Source organism: Podarcis filfolensis (genome assembly GCF_964270895.1).
Source record: "Podarcis filfolensis genome assembly, chromosome: 1".
Lineage (NCBI taxonomy): Eukaryota > Metazoa > Chordata > Lepidosauria > Squamata > Lacertidae > Podarcis > Podarcis filfolensis.
This window is the reverse complement of record NC_139604.1, coordinates 97274005-97290514: the sequence shown is the minus strand read 5'-3', so window position 1 is coordinate 97290514 and position 16510 is coordinate 97274005. Positions and strand designations below refer to the sequence as shown.

The 16510-nt window shown below is 39.4% G+C and overlaps 1 protein-coding gene across 6 annotated transcripts in view; it reads left to right on the top strand.

The window, feature by feature from the left end:
• CDIN1 (CDAN1 interacting nuclease 1) overlaps window positions 1–16510 on the top strand; it is a 123689-nt gene that overhangs the window by 4427 nt on the left and 102752 nt on the right. The window contains exon 2 of one of the 6 annotated variants that reach the window (XM_083619883.1): window positions 10502–10580. The exons of 4 other annotated variants lie outside the window; for them this stretch is intronic. The gene's annotated coding sequence lies outside the window, so the exon portion shown is untranslated. Of the gene's footprint in view, window positions 1–96; window positions 263–10501; window positions 10581–16510 lie in introns of those variants that run through there. One more of the 6 variants, XM_083619884.1, reaches the window with a different exon arrangement.

Genomic DNA, 16510 nt, shown 5'->3' with positions numbered 1-16510 from the left:
CCCCGCCCCCTCGAGGAAGCGAGGAAGCGGCAGCAGGCCGGGGTTTTATTTGCTTTTTTTAAAATGGGGGGGGGGGAGGCGACGGCGTGAGGCAATTCAGATTTGCATGTTTGCAATGTAAATAAAGGCGCTCTCTGCCTTTTCTTCGGCCTGGGAAGCTGTTTTGGTTCGTGAGGAAGCACTGCGAGTAGCAGCAGGGTCTCAAGGGGCGCCATACAAGTATCGCTTGATATACTGCGAGCGTAATCCCATTTACTTGGGAGTAAGTAAGCCTCCCCCCCCATTGATTTCCGTAGAACTCACTTCTGAGTAGATATGATCAGGATCGCGCTCTTAACCATCTCGCTGGATGTCGTGGAGGTTCTGTTCGAGCTGAGCGTTCCTTGGCTGCAAAACTCATGATATTTTCTTTCTTTTTTTTTTGCATGTAATGCCTGCGTCTCAGAGACCTGAAGTGAATCGTAATTAATAGTGTTTAATTGATTGCTGGGTACAAGCGTGGTCCCTGTCGCATTGGGCAACCTAAAGTGGGCAACCTCAAGTAGCTGCTTCCCGCAGGTTCTTTCCTTTTTGCTTGTTTCCTACCTGTTGCTTCTCTCCAATTCAAATAATACACCGCAAAGTGGAAAAAAGGAGTAGATCACCTGCAAAGGTTAGAGTACTGGACACAGTGATAAACACCTAAACAGTTTACAAGAATCAGTTTTAATAATCAGAACGGTTTTCACTGTTACTTGAGCTGTTTTATATAATTTGATGAATTTCGGTAAGCTGAGTTTATGTTATGTCTTTAAACAATAAAATAAAACAACAGAATTGGCACTAGGGCTTATACCTTGGTTGGCTGGCCCATTGTTGATGATTATTTGCTTCTGTGGGGCTCTTAATAAATAATAATAATTTATTACACCCCGCCTATCTGGCTGGGTTTCCCCAGCCACTCTGGGCGGCTCCCAACAGAATATTAAAAATAGAATCAAACATTAAAAACTTCCCTAAACAGGGCTGCCTTCAAATGTCTTCTAAAAGTCAGATAGTTATTTCCTTGACATCTGATGGGAGGGCGTTCCACAGGGCGGGCGCCACCACCAAGAAGGCCCTCTGCCTGGTTCCCTGTAACCTCACTTCTTGCAATGAGGGAACTGCCAGAAGGCCCTCGGCACTGGTCCTTGCGCTTATAACCAAGGACAGGTACATAGGGGCATAGGAAAGTTGCCTAACACCAAGTCAGGTCATTGATCCATGCATTATTGTGGATGCTGACTGACAGCAGCTCTCGTGGGTTTCAGAAGGGACATTCCCAGTCATAGCTGAAGATGCCAGGGATTGAATTTGGGCCTTCAGCTTGCAAGGCCACTGAGCTGTGACCCTCCCACCAAGTCCTGTGAGAGAGCTGGTTAATCTAGAATGCACTTTAGAACCGTGATGATGTGCTAGAGCTTTTAGCTGAGAGCTGTAGTTGACAACAAATCATGGCCTACTGCTTTCTCTGTTGCACCTGTCCTGTATTTGGTGACCACAAGGTACTTGTTTGGCACTGTTGATTTGAATATTTACTTCACCTGATGAGTCCTGTAGTTTTAAGATGCAGGTGTTGATCCCTGAATTGGATGCATATTAAAGGACTTGCTGTAGGCAGTAGATAGTGATGTGAGCTCCGGAGGGTAGTTGGGAAGTGCACAAAAGTTTGTTTCTAATGTAAGGTTTATATGCTTTTCATATTGTTGTACTGTGGTGTCCAGAAATTGGACTTGTATGGACTTTTTAGGACTCAGGTTAATGGTGCAGTGGAAATTGCTGATGTTCTGATGGACTCAAGATGGACTTAGATAATGATATCATCGCTTTTTCTCCCATAGTGTTAGGTAACTGAAGCTGAAGAAACATGAGTCAATCATAATTAGGTTGAAGTGCACATGTGGGTCACACATAGGTGTACAGTGGTACCTCGGGTTACATACGCTTCAGGTTACAGATGCTTCAGGTTACAGACTCCGCTAACCCAGAAATAGTGCGTCAGGTTAAGAACTTTGCTTCAGGATGAGAACAGAAATCACGCAACGGCAGCAGCAGGAGACCCCATTAGCTAAAGTGGTGCTTCAGGTTAAGAACAGTTTCAGGTTAAGAACGGACCTCCGGAACGAATTAAGTACTTAACCCGAGGTACCACTGTACTGTTGATATGAAGAGAACAAATAGTCCCAGTTCTGAGGCAGTCAGAACAAACTGGGAAAGTTCAGCTTAGTAGTATAAAAGATGTAACTGTTTCCTCTTGCCTTGCTTGAACTTTAGACCTTGCTTTGCAAAGTTTTTTTTTTAAAAAAAAATCTTCTCTCTGTGAAGTATAGCTCCATTCAGGTGACCGTGTACCTGATGAAGTGAGCTCTGTCAAACAAAAGCTTCTATCACAATAAATTTTGCTAGTCTTCAAAATGCAGACGTATTTTGTTGTGGTTCCAAATAGTCTCATGCTAAAAGCGGATATCTCATCATAATTCTGATTGCATTAAATTACAATATTGAATATACTGGATGCCTCATCCCTGTGTCAGACATAAATAAAAATTAAATAGGTACAGTAAGCCTACAATTTATGTGGGCCTACCTAAACCCAAACACATTGGGTTCAATGGTGGGTGGAATTACCAAAGTCAAGCCTTGCAGCTTCCTTAATATTTAATATTTTTTTCCCACACGCATAAAGCTGAATGTGCACAAGTTAAATGTAAGTTGTGGGCTTACTGTATTTCCCTCCCAGTTTGTAGTAGTAACCAATACTAGCATCTATTCTGTATTTCCAAACAGAAGCAATATGGTTTTCCTTTTAGCAACAGAACAGGTAACTGAAGCTGAAAGTGCTCAGCCTAAGTCATGGCAATCTGTCTTCAAACCCTTGCAGTACTGTATACTGATCTGAATGTATTATCTTTGAAGTCATCTATAATCTAGATTAAAACTGGAAAAAAGATTAAAATACTACCTGTGCCAAAAATTAAATATTGTTTTTCTTGTTCATAGTTGTGAACTATCCCATATGTCACAGAAATTGCCAGTGTTTGGCCTGAAAAATTCTCAGCTATTGAGATTTTGATAAATAGCAAATTTATTAAAATATGTTACTAAATTCATATAATTAATGAAATCTTCAGTTGATAGACAAACTGTGTTTTCAAATTATGATATAACTTAAAAGGGGAGGAAATAATGAATGGTTTAAGAAACGTTCTGTGCATTTTCTTGGGAACATGCATCCATTCACCAAGCTGGAACTGTGTGGAAATATACAGTTCTATCTTGAATATATCTCTCCTCCAATATGCCTAGACTCTAAAATGAAAATATTGTATCTGTATGTGGATGAGAAATTGCCAATAATGGTAGAAATCCTGATGGTTTTATGATAGATGCAGCTGTCCATTAGGAAATGGTCTGAAACCACCAACTCTCCTTTGAAAGCTCCTGAAGCCTTTTAAATCAAATTAATCTTGAAGCTTCTTGGGACAATTCAGCATAGGCAGAACTTTTCCATCTAGAGCTTCTGATGAGATGAAACTGATGCGGATATTTAAACTGTCAGACAAAGTACAACTTCGTGGAACGTGCCAAGTAAAGAGCCTTTCTCAAAGAAAAAAGAAAACAAAAATGATGCTAGTAGAATGTAACAGATAGCTGCAGTGTCAAGCATTAACCCCTGATAGTATATGCTGCATTAAAAAGATGCATTTCAATACTTATATGTGTCTTTAACTAGAGTAAACAGGCTTCCATTTCTAAACAATTTATTCTGGAGTAGTGTAGAAGAATGTGTTGTGAGTTGCAGTCAGTCTTGGTTTGTCCTAGAAACAAGGTTTGCAGTAAATCTTTGCTGTATGGAACTGTTCCATTGGCCCATACTGAAATGATAATATATTTTGAATTAGAAGAAAGAGATGCAAGAATAAGCAGAATATTTCTACTAAAAAACCGATAGCCTTTTATTCTGCCCTCTGTATGATTGTGCCATATATAATCATTATGCGTAGAATTCAATAATAAGTGTTCCTGTGTAAGCTCATTGACATGAATAGGAATTGCAAAGGAGCTGTTCATAATTGATTGCGCCATATATCAGGGGAAGAAGTTAAACTTGGTAAGTAGAGCGCATGCCTTTTATGCAAAAGGTTCTAGGTTCAATCCCTGGACCTGGCATCTTCAGGTATGACTACCTAAAACTCTGGAGAGTCACTCGGGGTTAGCATGTCACAGGAAAATAAATCCAAGCTAGAACTGTTATAATGTATATAATTAAGCCTTCATCTTCATTTGTTGAACTATTGCCTTTACCAGATAATATTTAATACTTCTTTTTGTTAGACATACTAAAAACCTCAATAGTCATAGTTAATCTAATAGACAATAGTCTAATAGACAATAAGCCCTGTAGTTACATTAAAGCATGGGGTTTCCCTTCTGGCTGATCTGAAGGCTGCGGCTGGTGCAGGCTGCCACGGTCCAGGCAGTGAGTACAGTAGTAGCTCCTTATTGGGCACATAGCACACTAGTGCTAAGGGATCCTCATTGGCTGCCTATTAACCACTGGGACAGTTTTGAGGTTCTGTTACTTAAATATGAAGCCCTAAATAACCCTGGGCCAGGTTATCTCAAAGACTTTCTCCCCTCAATTGCCTGGTAAGGACATTAAGTACATCAAATGGAACCCAGTTAGTTTTGCCACAGCCTAATGAGTTTGGGCTTGTGGTAACACAGAGGTGGTCTTTTTCACTGATGGCACCAGTGTTGTGGGGTGCTCTCCCTGCTAAAACATGAGAGACCTCATTGGTATTTCTGTTTATTGGACCTGTTTAGACAAGCATTTGCCTGATTTTCTGATTTGAACTTTATGCTTTCCTTGTTTTAATTGCTGTTTTTACTCTTCTAATTGTGTTGTTTTAACACACTCTTTTGTGTTGCACATTTTAATTGTGACTGCTTATTTTAATGTTTTGATGGAATTGCTTTATCATTTATTTTAATTATGTGTGTTTTGTAATTGGTTTTATACTTGTAAACTGCTTAGAACCTATCTTCACAGAATAACAACCCAAAAAGCATCTCTTTGAGTACATTAATTGTGCAAGAATATATATATGGGGTTGGACCCAGACATAATCACAATGTGTGGTTATCTCTGCCAACTGGACACTCCTGCAAGCAGTGGTGAATAGGAGGTGATCTTTTTTCCACCTTCAACTACCTATGTTTTCTGAAAAAATGCTTCAGGTGTTGGATAACTCTCTGAAATAGCATGGGTGGTGGCAGTGAAGGGGAAAGGAAGGAAGTGGCAGCCTACTCTGCCACCCCATCTGAGCTAGATCAGAGTGTATTCTGTAAACAACAGCATGTTTTGCAACAGCATGTCAGAGCAGCTTACAATGGTATTCTATTTTATTGTAAAACAAGCATGTGTTATATGTTGGGCTCAGAGATGAAGATTTGTTCAAGGCCAACCAGTGAGTGCCATGGCTGAGTGGATTTGAATGTTGGTCTCCAAGGCCAACATTCTATCTACTATATTACAGTGGCTTACAACATTTCCATCAGGCTAGACTCCAGCAAGGAAGCAATCCGTGGCTTCCCATTCACACAGCCACAAAAGCTGCCTTATACAATGTCACCACTTATCACAGTATTTTTGATGCAGTTTAATAGCTCTCCTTAAACTTGGCATTTATTTGTCTGAAGTTGCTTGTAAATCTTACCAAGATTCTGAACACCACTTAGTGGCAGTGCATCAGTTGAAATCATTGTGATTATATGTGGCTGCTTGAGCAAACTATTTTAAAAAGGCACTGTCCTACTTACAGTTCTTCTGCTGAATGCCATCATTTATGAAAGCTATATTATATAGTTTGTTTTGCCAATAACATTTATAGGAAAAGCTTATAAGTAAAATGTTACTTGCTCTTCAAGGTACATTGAACTAAGCTGGCAAATGAACTGTGACCGTGGAACATGATCCTAATCACTAAAAGCCTGAAAAAGTTACAGTATGGTTATAATGTGAATTGCAATAGCAACTCATTTTAAATCATTTCAGTGAGAATACATTTTTAAATAATTCTAAAAGTCTTGGCAACGTAGGACTATAGACCTTGTAAACTATATTCTAGGAATATACTGCTAGTTGCCGTGTTCACACACACTCACAGTTTTTCCAATTCCAATTGGCCTGGCAGTGGCAACAATAGGCAGTGGAAGATCTCATTGGAGGTTTTCATCAGTACCAAGGATACTGGTAAACCTAAGTTTGCTGGGCAGCATTAGAAATTAGCCGGGCTCCAGGTGTGTTTTGCCAGGTAATTGAGAAGGAAATAGAGCTCCGTACATGGACTTCCAGAGGGAGCTGTCTGGACTCCATCATGCTCCTGATGAAGTCATAGTGGTTAATTCCTCTTTACACACAGTGCATAGCGAAACTGGAATTTACTTCCATAAATTGTAATGATGGCCACCAGTTTAGATAGATTTAAAATGCAATTAGACAAATTAATGGATGATAAGCCTATCAATGACTGCAGTTCATGATGACTAAATACTACCTCCTGTCTTAGAGGCAAGTATGCCGCTGAATACTAGTTGCTGTAGATTGCAAGCAGGAGAGTGCTCTTGTACAGTGATACCTTGGTCCTCAAACTTACCGTAATCCGTTCTGGAAGTCTGTTCGAAAACCAAAGCATTCCAAAACCAAGGCATGCTTTCCCATAGAAAGTAATGCAAAATGGATTAATCCGTTTCACACTTTTAAAAACAACCCCTAAAACAGCAATTTTACATGGATTTTACTAACGAGACCATTGATCCATAAAGTTAAAGCAATAAACAATGTACTGCAGTCACACAATCATCTATTAGTAGCTGAACTGGGTTCCACACAGTCACAAAAACAAAACAAAAAAGAGCCGCAAAAACGCAAAATAAATAGCAAAAACAGGCAGACCTCAGTGTAACACTCCAAACAGAAGTGTGGCACTCAAATCAGAAGCGTAACACTCCAAACGGAAGTGTGGCACTCAAATCAGAAGCATAATGCTCAAAACTGAGCACATTCGACTTCCAAAAAAAGTTCGCAAACCAAAACACTTCCGGGTTTACACTGTTTGGGTTCCAAGTTGTTTGAGTACGAAGGCGTTTGAGAACCAAGGTATCACTGTACTTACCTTTTGCTTGTAGGCTTCACATTGGTTTTTGGTAGGAGACGGTGAAAACAGAATGCTGGACTAAATGGGCATTCATTAAGGCAATTTTTATATTTGAGTGTATTTTAATTAAAAGAGGAATTGATTAGACAATTCTTGAAGAAGCCCACCCTTTGTCCCATTAATTTGAGTAGTTTTAGGTCATCTTCAATTTGCATTTGTTGTGTTTGGTTAATGAATTAATTATAATATTTCTATACCCCCATTCATAAAAATGTATTGGAGCAGTTTACAACAGTCATACATAAAACCTTACAATAAAAACAATATACAAATTTAAAATCAACTAGCCATTACAGTTTCCTCATGGCTATTCATTTCTAGGCTTTTTTGAATGAAGTTGGGCGACTTGAAACTCTTCAGTCTGTTTTCCAGATAGCAGCACCACCAAACCAGAGGGCTCAACAGATAAGCTACCAGTAACTTCTGGAGGAATGGGAGCCTCAGCCTAGGCCAAGTATTTAGGTCTCCACTCCAGATGGTGGTCAGCCCCTCCACTCTGACTATCCCTTCCGCAACCACCACCACTAAAATTGGGGCGGCATCTTTGTAACTCCCTCCTCCCCGCCCACCAGACACATCCTAGCACCATCAACTGATTTTTACTATACAGTGGTACCTCAGGTTACATACACTTCAGGTTACATATGCTTCAGGTTATAGACTCTGCTAACCCAGAAATAGTGCTTCAGGTTAAGAACTTTGCTTCAGGATGAGAACAGAAATCGGGCTCCGGTGGCAGCAGGAGGCCCCATTAGCTAAAGTGGTGCTTCAGGTTAAGTACAGTTTCAGGTTAAGAACAGACCTCCGGAACAAATTAAGTACTTAACCCGAGGTACCACTGTATGCAGCTGGTAAATTATGGCCAGAGAAAATAGACTAAGGCCCAGTAGTAGGTGCATCCCACATTGTCAGGTGAAAGATTGCAATACCATTGTAACACTCCTTCCCCTGTCTCACTCAGGGTGAACACCACCTAAACAACTTTCCTTCTTTCAGGCTCTCACCCTGGGAAGGGTCACAGGCCTGTTGCCATGGTACATTTCTTTTTCAGGCATCCCTTTGAAGACCTTTTTAGGTGGACAGGCCTGTTTTTTTGTTTTTTTTATTTGCCAGTAATTTTAATAATTTTGTGCTGTTTTTATAGTTTTTATGCCGTATTGTATATCCTCTTATACACCATTGTTTTATATTGTATGAGTTGGTGGTATATAAATCTATAAACAAATATGATTTATTTACCTTCCTTTGTGCATAGCATTTCCCCTGCACATATATTGTTTTGGATAGACATAACCCATTCTACTAATTATTATTACAAATAATTCAACCTTAAGCAACCTTGGTGTCATAACCGAGATAGATGCCTTCTGATTTAAAAGGCCAAGAACACTAGGAGGTTGGGATTTAACACTGTCCGTATGTGATTATGGGTATTTGGCTGCCATATTTTTTTAAATACTATTATACGTACACTACCATACCTGCAGACTTCAATATAACAGTTGTAATTTTTGCATTACAGTTCAGGGACAGCTCTTTATGGAGTCTGCATGCAGGACCAGATTTGTTAGCTTTGCAGGGTTATGGGATTCAGCATATTGTGGCAAAAATTTTATTCATGTGACAGCTTTTTGGACAATCATACTCTGTGCTAAATTACAATGGCACAATAAATTGCTGAATATACTGTCTGCTGCATATGACCTCACCATGAAAAATTTGATGCATTAGAGTAGGAAAGGTTGGAATATATCAACCTTAGTTGACAAGGGACTTTGAATGTTGACCTAATACAGATGACCTTTGTGTGCAATAAAAGTGAGTTTAATCTTTGGGTCAAGGTTGAGGTGAATGGCAGGGCAAAATAGGGAGGGTTTTAGTAGATCTGGCTGGGACCTACCTAGTAAGTTAGCAAAGAAATAGAAATGTTAGGTTCCTGGATGCTGTTGCTTTGTTTATCTGGAATGGGCTCATCTGCTGCTGTACCAAATGTACATCTACATAAACTGATAGCAAAGTAGCAGACAAATCTATTTACGATAGAAAATGGTGGCAAAGTATTGTATAAGTCAATGTGTGTGTGCTCCTTTCGTTTGCTTAAAATTAAAAATGAGTGGAGTAGACACACAGGTGCGTGTTTGTATGTAAACCTACCAGTTTAGAGCGTGTAGACTCTTGCACTTATGTAGTACATACTGATCTACCGGAAGAGCATTATTTATTGCAGATGTTACAAGCAATGCAATACAGTGGTACCTCTGGTTACGTACTTAATTCGTTCTGGAGGTCTGTTCTTAACCTGAAACTGTTCTTAACCTGAAGCACCACTTTAGCTAATGGGGCCTCCTGCTGCCGCCGGAGCCCAATTTCTGTTCTCATCCTGAAGCAAAGTTCTTAACCCGAGGTACTATTTCTGGGTTAGCGGAGTCTGTAACCTGAAGCGTATGTAACCTGAGGTACCACTGTATAGTTTAAGACATCTATTTTGCTCATATTTATAATTACAAAATGGATGTCTTCATAAGTATTTGTTAAGAAAGCAATACTCATTATATCATTAAAAAAAAAAATTAAGCCTGTAGGTGACTCCTTGGTTTCACAGTAAGGATTTCATGTTTTGTTGATCAAATATTATCTAAATGTTTAGCATAACAAAGGAATATATACAATTTCTTCATAACTGGATCTACTTTTAATGTATATAGTTCTCCCGCATTCCTATTTTAACAACTGTTGGTGTTAAACGGAACACTGGCTTCTTTACCTAGAATGCCAAGGCTATTTTTTTTTCTTTCATTCATTCTTTCCAGCCAGCAGGAAAAAGTTAGAGACTTTAATGGTAACAACCTCTACTCCTTTAATAGAGCCTGCAAAATATATTCTCTAGGACTGATCAGCTCTGAAAGCTCTAGAGGTTTGATGATTTGGAATGGCAGGAAATCACGCTTTCAGGACATAACGAATTGACTGGACCATCCATCATTTGTTAGCATGCGCTGAAACACTGGGTTTGTGTGCAGAGGCCTGTGATTTAGTAAATACTTGGGAGATGAATAGAGCTTACACACAAGGGAAGATATTGCTGTCCTTCAGCAGCCTTAGACACAGATTCCTGCTGAGAAGGCCGTCTGACGGCAGCTCATCAGTAACTGGCCTGTCACACTCTCTGATGCCCACCAACCATCCCCAGTATATTAAATGCATTTTTAATATCTGCTTCAGTAGATTTAATGAAGAAAATTTCGTTTCCATACTCTGATCAGTGCTTCCTCAAGTGTTCTAAAGCGTTGACTGTAGCACTTCCAAGAAAGACAGCTGGGACATACAAGAGTTGATTGAAAGGTAAAGTTAAATAAAACCCTGTATAAACAAAAACACTGTTCATTGGATTAGCGTGTTACCTTGTTAAACAGCAGTAACTAAAAATAATAATGTGTGCTCCATAATACAATATGCTCTGCCTGCTAGATCATTTTGTATAGAGATAACCTGCAAGGAGATTTCAAAGATGAATACAGAAAAGGCAAATCTTGATGCCATTCTGCAGTTAGTCATTTCATGTACAAGACTAGTACAGTTTGTCAAACTAAGAAACCCAATCTTGCCTGTTTTCATATTTGGGAAGGTGAGTAAGTTTGGACAGGTTTTATATTTATCCATTTTCCCCCAAAGAATATCAGCAAGAGAATTTAGGTGGTAAGCTTAAGCATATTAACTTATATGCGTAAGTAAGTTTTGTTGAAATCAATGAGATTACCATTGCATGCACGGAAAAGCAAAAATAAATATGGAAACAAACTGGTTGCTTCGATTAAATAGAAGCAAGTTAATCAGCTACAAACCTTCTCTGTAATAACCTTTTTCAGTGTAGGAAGATTCTTAGTCTGGCAGGAACATTGATATTTGGACTGTTTAAATATTGCAACCTGAACTGGATATTGAGAATATTGAGTTCTCCTTGTTCTCGGAAAGCATTGCTTTTCAAAGTTTATGTTGCCCCTAACAATATTTATTACAAAATGCGAGTGATAAATCAGACATCATTACAAGTTATAATTTTAAAGGCTTTTCCTCTTGCTTCTTTTTAAAAAAAGAAACTTGGAATACCCTCCATACTTATAAAACAGGATGCATTTGCAGAATGAACCTTATAAATTTGATTCTTGCACATGTCAAAACAGTAATGTATTAAATGCATATTATTATAAAAAATTAAGACATGTCTTAAACATGCTTACATTTTTATAATACATGGCAATATTAAATAATACATTTCCTTGTTAGCATCTGTTTGCTGTCATTGTTGGCAAGGCCTATGATTTATTGCCTAAATTAATGACCATGACTCTCTTGGTCCTGATATACGTCCCCAAGCTTATTACATCACTAAATAAAATGAAAGTTATATATGCTCTTCTATTTTGGCATTGATTTTCTTTTTTGTAATTGTTTGTTTTTTAAGGATTTATTTAGTGAATGAAGTGGCTACTTTTAAAGCAAGAAAACAATAGCAATGTTAAATTAGAAAACCATTAGAAGTTTGGTTTTAAGTTTATTTTTCTTGTAACCACTTGAATGGCATTCCACTAGATGCCTGTATCTGAATCAAAACTGGGAAATTCAATGGGTTGAATCCAGATGTTATCATGGTTAGACTAGATTCAGAGAAAATATAATGTACTTGAATATTGTCACCAAATATTGAAATTGGTGGGGCTTTGGTTTGTCTTTACTAAAGTCTCGTTAAATTTCAGATAGTCTAATCATGTCTAATCTGGGTTCAATCTGTTATTTTTTCCTTGTAGCCATATTGAGACTTGAAGCTCTATGTTTATTGTTAATTGATAATCTTTATTTAAAATATTAAAGTTACGGAATGGAAAAGCCATTATAAATATATGTTAAAATATTGTCTCTGCACTGGGCAATAGTTTCTGCAGATACAAGAGAAACAAATATTTGCCTACTTACTACTGTGACTATAGTTTGGTAGCTGGGAGCATCCCATGGACTCACCTGCTTCTTCTATCCTCCTTTCCTAGATTTACATTTTCTTTTGCATTCCCTCCTGCTTACAACTATCTGTTCTTTACATTGATGTATGAATCTTTGATTCTATGGTTCCTGCTAACTAGGGGTGAACCATAGTTAATGGCAATTTTATTCAGATGTCATGGTCAACAAATGTTAACTAGGAATAGTGTACTCATCTCCTAGATGGCTTTTGACTATGGGTGGTGGTTACCATTGATCTACAATGGTACCTCATGTTACAATCGCTTTGGGTTACAAACTTCGCTAACCCAGAAGTAAGTAATACCTCGGGTTACAAACTTTGCCCCAGGATGAGAACAGAAATCTCACGCTGGTGGCAGCGGGAGGCCCCATTAGCGAAAGCGCGCCTCAGGTTAAGAACAGTTTTGGGTTAAGAACGGACATCCGGAACGAATTAAGTTCATAACCCGAGGTACCACTGTATTATTATTTTCCCCTCTCAACCAGTAAAAAGATTAGATTGTATCTGACCTTGTCTATCTGTTTAACTTGCACAGGCTTCCAGGAATGTAAGGATTAGGGTCACCTAAGTTTTATTCTGAGTTTTATAATTACTGAAATTAACATACTTAAGTTAAACCACCTACCTACCTTGGCCTTCTTAAAGCTAGCTGTAGGGGATTACCTGGGTGGGACTGGGGAGTGTTTAATGCTTCATTTGAGCAGAGCAGGTGGAGAACCTTCCTGGACCCAGAAGTGTCCAATCTCAAGCATGCTTAATTGCCCTGGTTCGTGACATTTGCCGGGAGAAAGATGAGGGGAATGCAACCCTACTCATTCTTCTTGACCTTTTGGTGTTTGATACCATTGACCATGGTATCTTTCTGGAGTGGCTCAGGTTAGTGAGGTTGGGATTCTGCTCCTATTTGCAGGACTGTTTCCATAAAGTAGTTATGGGGACCACTGTCTGGTGCTACAGGAGCTATCCTGTGGTGTCTCACAAGTTTCCATCTTATCCCCCATTCTATGTAACATCTATCTGAAGCCACTGTGAGCTTCGGGAGCCATATGGATAGTTTGAGTGATGTGCCACCAATATGTGGGTGACACCCATTTCAATCTCTCTGTTCCATCTAAATCAGGAGAGGTGGATGAGTTAGTAGATTAGTGTTTAAAGGCAGTGATATGCTGTATGTGGCCCAATAAACTGAAGCTGAATCTTTAATGGGGGCTTGCATAGCCCAGGAACTTCGTTATTGTCTAGACACAAAACTACCTTTTTATGGAAAACCTGTTCTTATTATGACCTTTTATTTGAAATGATAATATAATTTTTAAGTTTGTATCTATCTGCCATATAAATATGTCTACCAAATAAATATGTCTGTTTCATTGCTTATTATATTTTGGAAACAGCTAAGCTGGTTTAAATGAATTAATTTGTAATTATAATCATCATCACCATCATTATTATTGATTGCCTTCTACATAATCGTCTCGAGGTGATGTACAATAAAACTAGGTGGAAAACAATTGAAATTTAGCATTTTGCTCTCTCTGAAAGCTTTCTAGCTTTAAAGAGTCAGTAGCTCTTTCACTTTAGGAGGGAGAGTAAAAGAGCCAAATGTGTTGCTTCATCATTGCTATGGAGCGAGGGATCAGGACCCCTACTGTGATGTGGCTTCAGCTGGGCTCAAGATGGAGTTCTAAAAGGGACAGGCTGGGACAGGGGTGTGGCATTTGCCTTTTAGGATGGGTCATAAGGAAAGGGTTAAAATAGGTGTGAGGTGATTGGCCAGTGAGAATGCAAGGGGGGAATAAAAGTTAGAGTGGGAGGTTTTGAAAGTCAGTTGAGAGTTGAGTTGAGTTGAGGTTTGGGAGTTGAGAGTTGAGGTTTGGGAGTTGAAAAAGGAAAAGGGAGGTTTAGGTGTGGGTTGGTAGAGTTGTGATAGAGTGAGAGGAATTGTTAGGTGGAGTCAGATAGATAGTTGGGAATAATCAGTTTGGAGTTGTTAGGAACTAAGAATAAGAAATTGACAAGAGAAAAATTAACTGAAACCATAAGCTTGTTCCTGCATTTAAAAATAAACTTGATTATTTGTTTATGTTAACAACTGATTGGACTCCGTGTGTCCCCGTGAGATACAGGGTGGTGGCAGCGGAAAAGGCAATCGCAGTGGCGGCACAGGGTCAATAGACCGTCAAACGTCCGGGGGCCCTGTGTGGGATCGCCACAAGGGGTCATTCAACTTTAACAGCAGGGGGCCAGTCTACTGTCCCTCAGACCTTGTGCGAGGCCGGACTATATTTTGGAGAGAGAAAAATGAACAAATTCCTATAAATAACAAATAACCCAGAAATGCATTTTAATTAAAAGGACTCATGTAAAAACACGCTGATTCCCGGACTGTCCGTGGGCCAGATTTAGAAGGCGATTGGGCTGGATCTGGCCCCTGGACCTTAGTTTACCTACCCATGGGCTGGGAGCTTCCTGCTTCCAGGGCTCAGGAACAGTGGAAATAGCCCCAGCCAGCATGGGCAGCGGTCAGGGATAATAGGTGTTCTAGCCCATCAGTATCTGGAGGGCCACATGTTTCTCATCCCTTTTCTACATCTATCATATCTATTATAATAGCTTAAAATGAAATATCTGTATTCAGTAGCAGTTTACCTCTAGAGAACAAACAATAAGGGAGACCACCACTATTATATGTCACCTGTGAGAATGCCATGATCAACATGAATAATAAAATATAAAATAGTAGTCCTAGAGAACACAAGCTCTTTGGTGTGATCTAACAAGGCTCTTCTTAGGAACATGGGAAGCTGCCTTATACAGAGTCAGACAACTGGTCCATCTGGCTAAACACTTGTCTACACTTGCTGACAGTGATTCTCCAGGGTTTCAGACAGTGCTCTCTCCTACCCCCACCTAGAGACTGTACTTTGAATATTCTGCATGCAGAGCAGATGCTCCACAACTGAGCCATGGTTCATCTTATTTCTCTATAGCAGGGGTAACCAATGTGGGGCCCTTCAGATGTTGTTGGACTTCATTGTTGTTGTTAATAAATAATAATTTCATTTCTGTGCAGCTTAATATATTTAAAATCTCAATTCCCATTATCCCTGACCATTTGCCTTGCTGGCTTGGAGCTGATGGTAGTTGGAAACCAACAGCATCTAGAGGGCGCTATATGAGCTAGATATCGAGAGGATATTTGGCTCATTAGCTGTCTTAATGCAGTATTGAGATTCAATATATATCTGGACTAAATGGTACTTTACAGTTAAGCTGTTAACTCTTCCTATGCAGACCACCCTGAGATCTTCGAATGAAAAACAGTATATAAATTTAATATTTTTTTTAAAAAACACCACTATACAAAACTTCTTTGGTGCTCTTACTTTCAAAAACTTGAATAGCATTATCAAAAGGTGTTCTTTCATTGGTCACATGGGCAATTTTTTGTGGTGCCACACCTGTATGGTGTTTCAGTATGCCCGGTGCGTGAGAACACTCCCAATACGAGGGAGCTGTTGGAAAAGATAGGGTCTCTGTATAGTACATACCGCCTTTCAGCTTTCTCAGTGGTGAGCTGTGGCTGGAGTGCTCAACTTTGTGCACCTAGACAGAGGAAGGACATCCAGACAGCACAGTACACTGGACAGGATCCTGTGGCATCCTACTTGCCACTTTTTTTTCCAGGATGATGAGGAACCACAAGTGAGCACTTTTGGAGTTTGGTCAGTAAACCAAGCTACAAATCTCATCCAGTTCACATTTTCCCAGCTTCTCTGAAAGAATATTATGGAGGACTTTGTCAAACACCTTACTGAAATCATGTTTAATTATCTGTTCTAGGACCTTTCCTGGTACATAAAAGATGTACTGCACAGTAGCATATAACATTATTGAATGAGGACCATATATTTCCCCCCTCAGTGCCAGGCTCCACAGTCCAATCCACACCATCCAAAAGTGGTCCTCAACCCTCAGGAGCCTTTGCAGGGGGCAGGGGATGGTGGAGAGAGGAGAGGACAGGCAATTTAACTTTTGGCAGCCTCCTTCCACTGGCACTTCTCTGGATCTAAGCCATTTTGTTTAATAATGGGTAAATGAGAAACAACAGCAGGGAGCAGGCAAGTACTGAAGTGATATGCTGTTTGTACATTGTCTACACCATTTTTAAGCTAGATAGAAAGACTATTAAGTAATCTTTTAAGCCTAATTGGATGTAACATTGCAAGAAAATTGGTGAACTGGAGATCTAGTC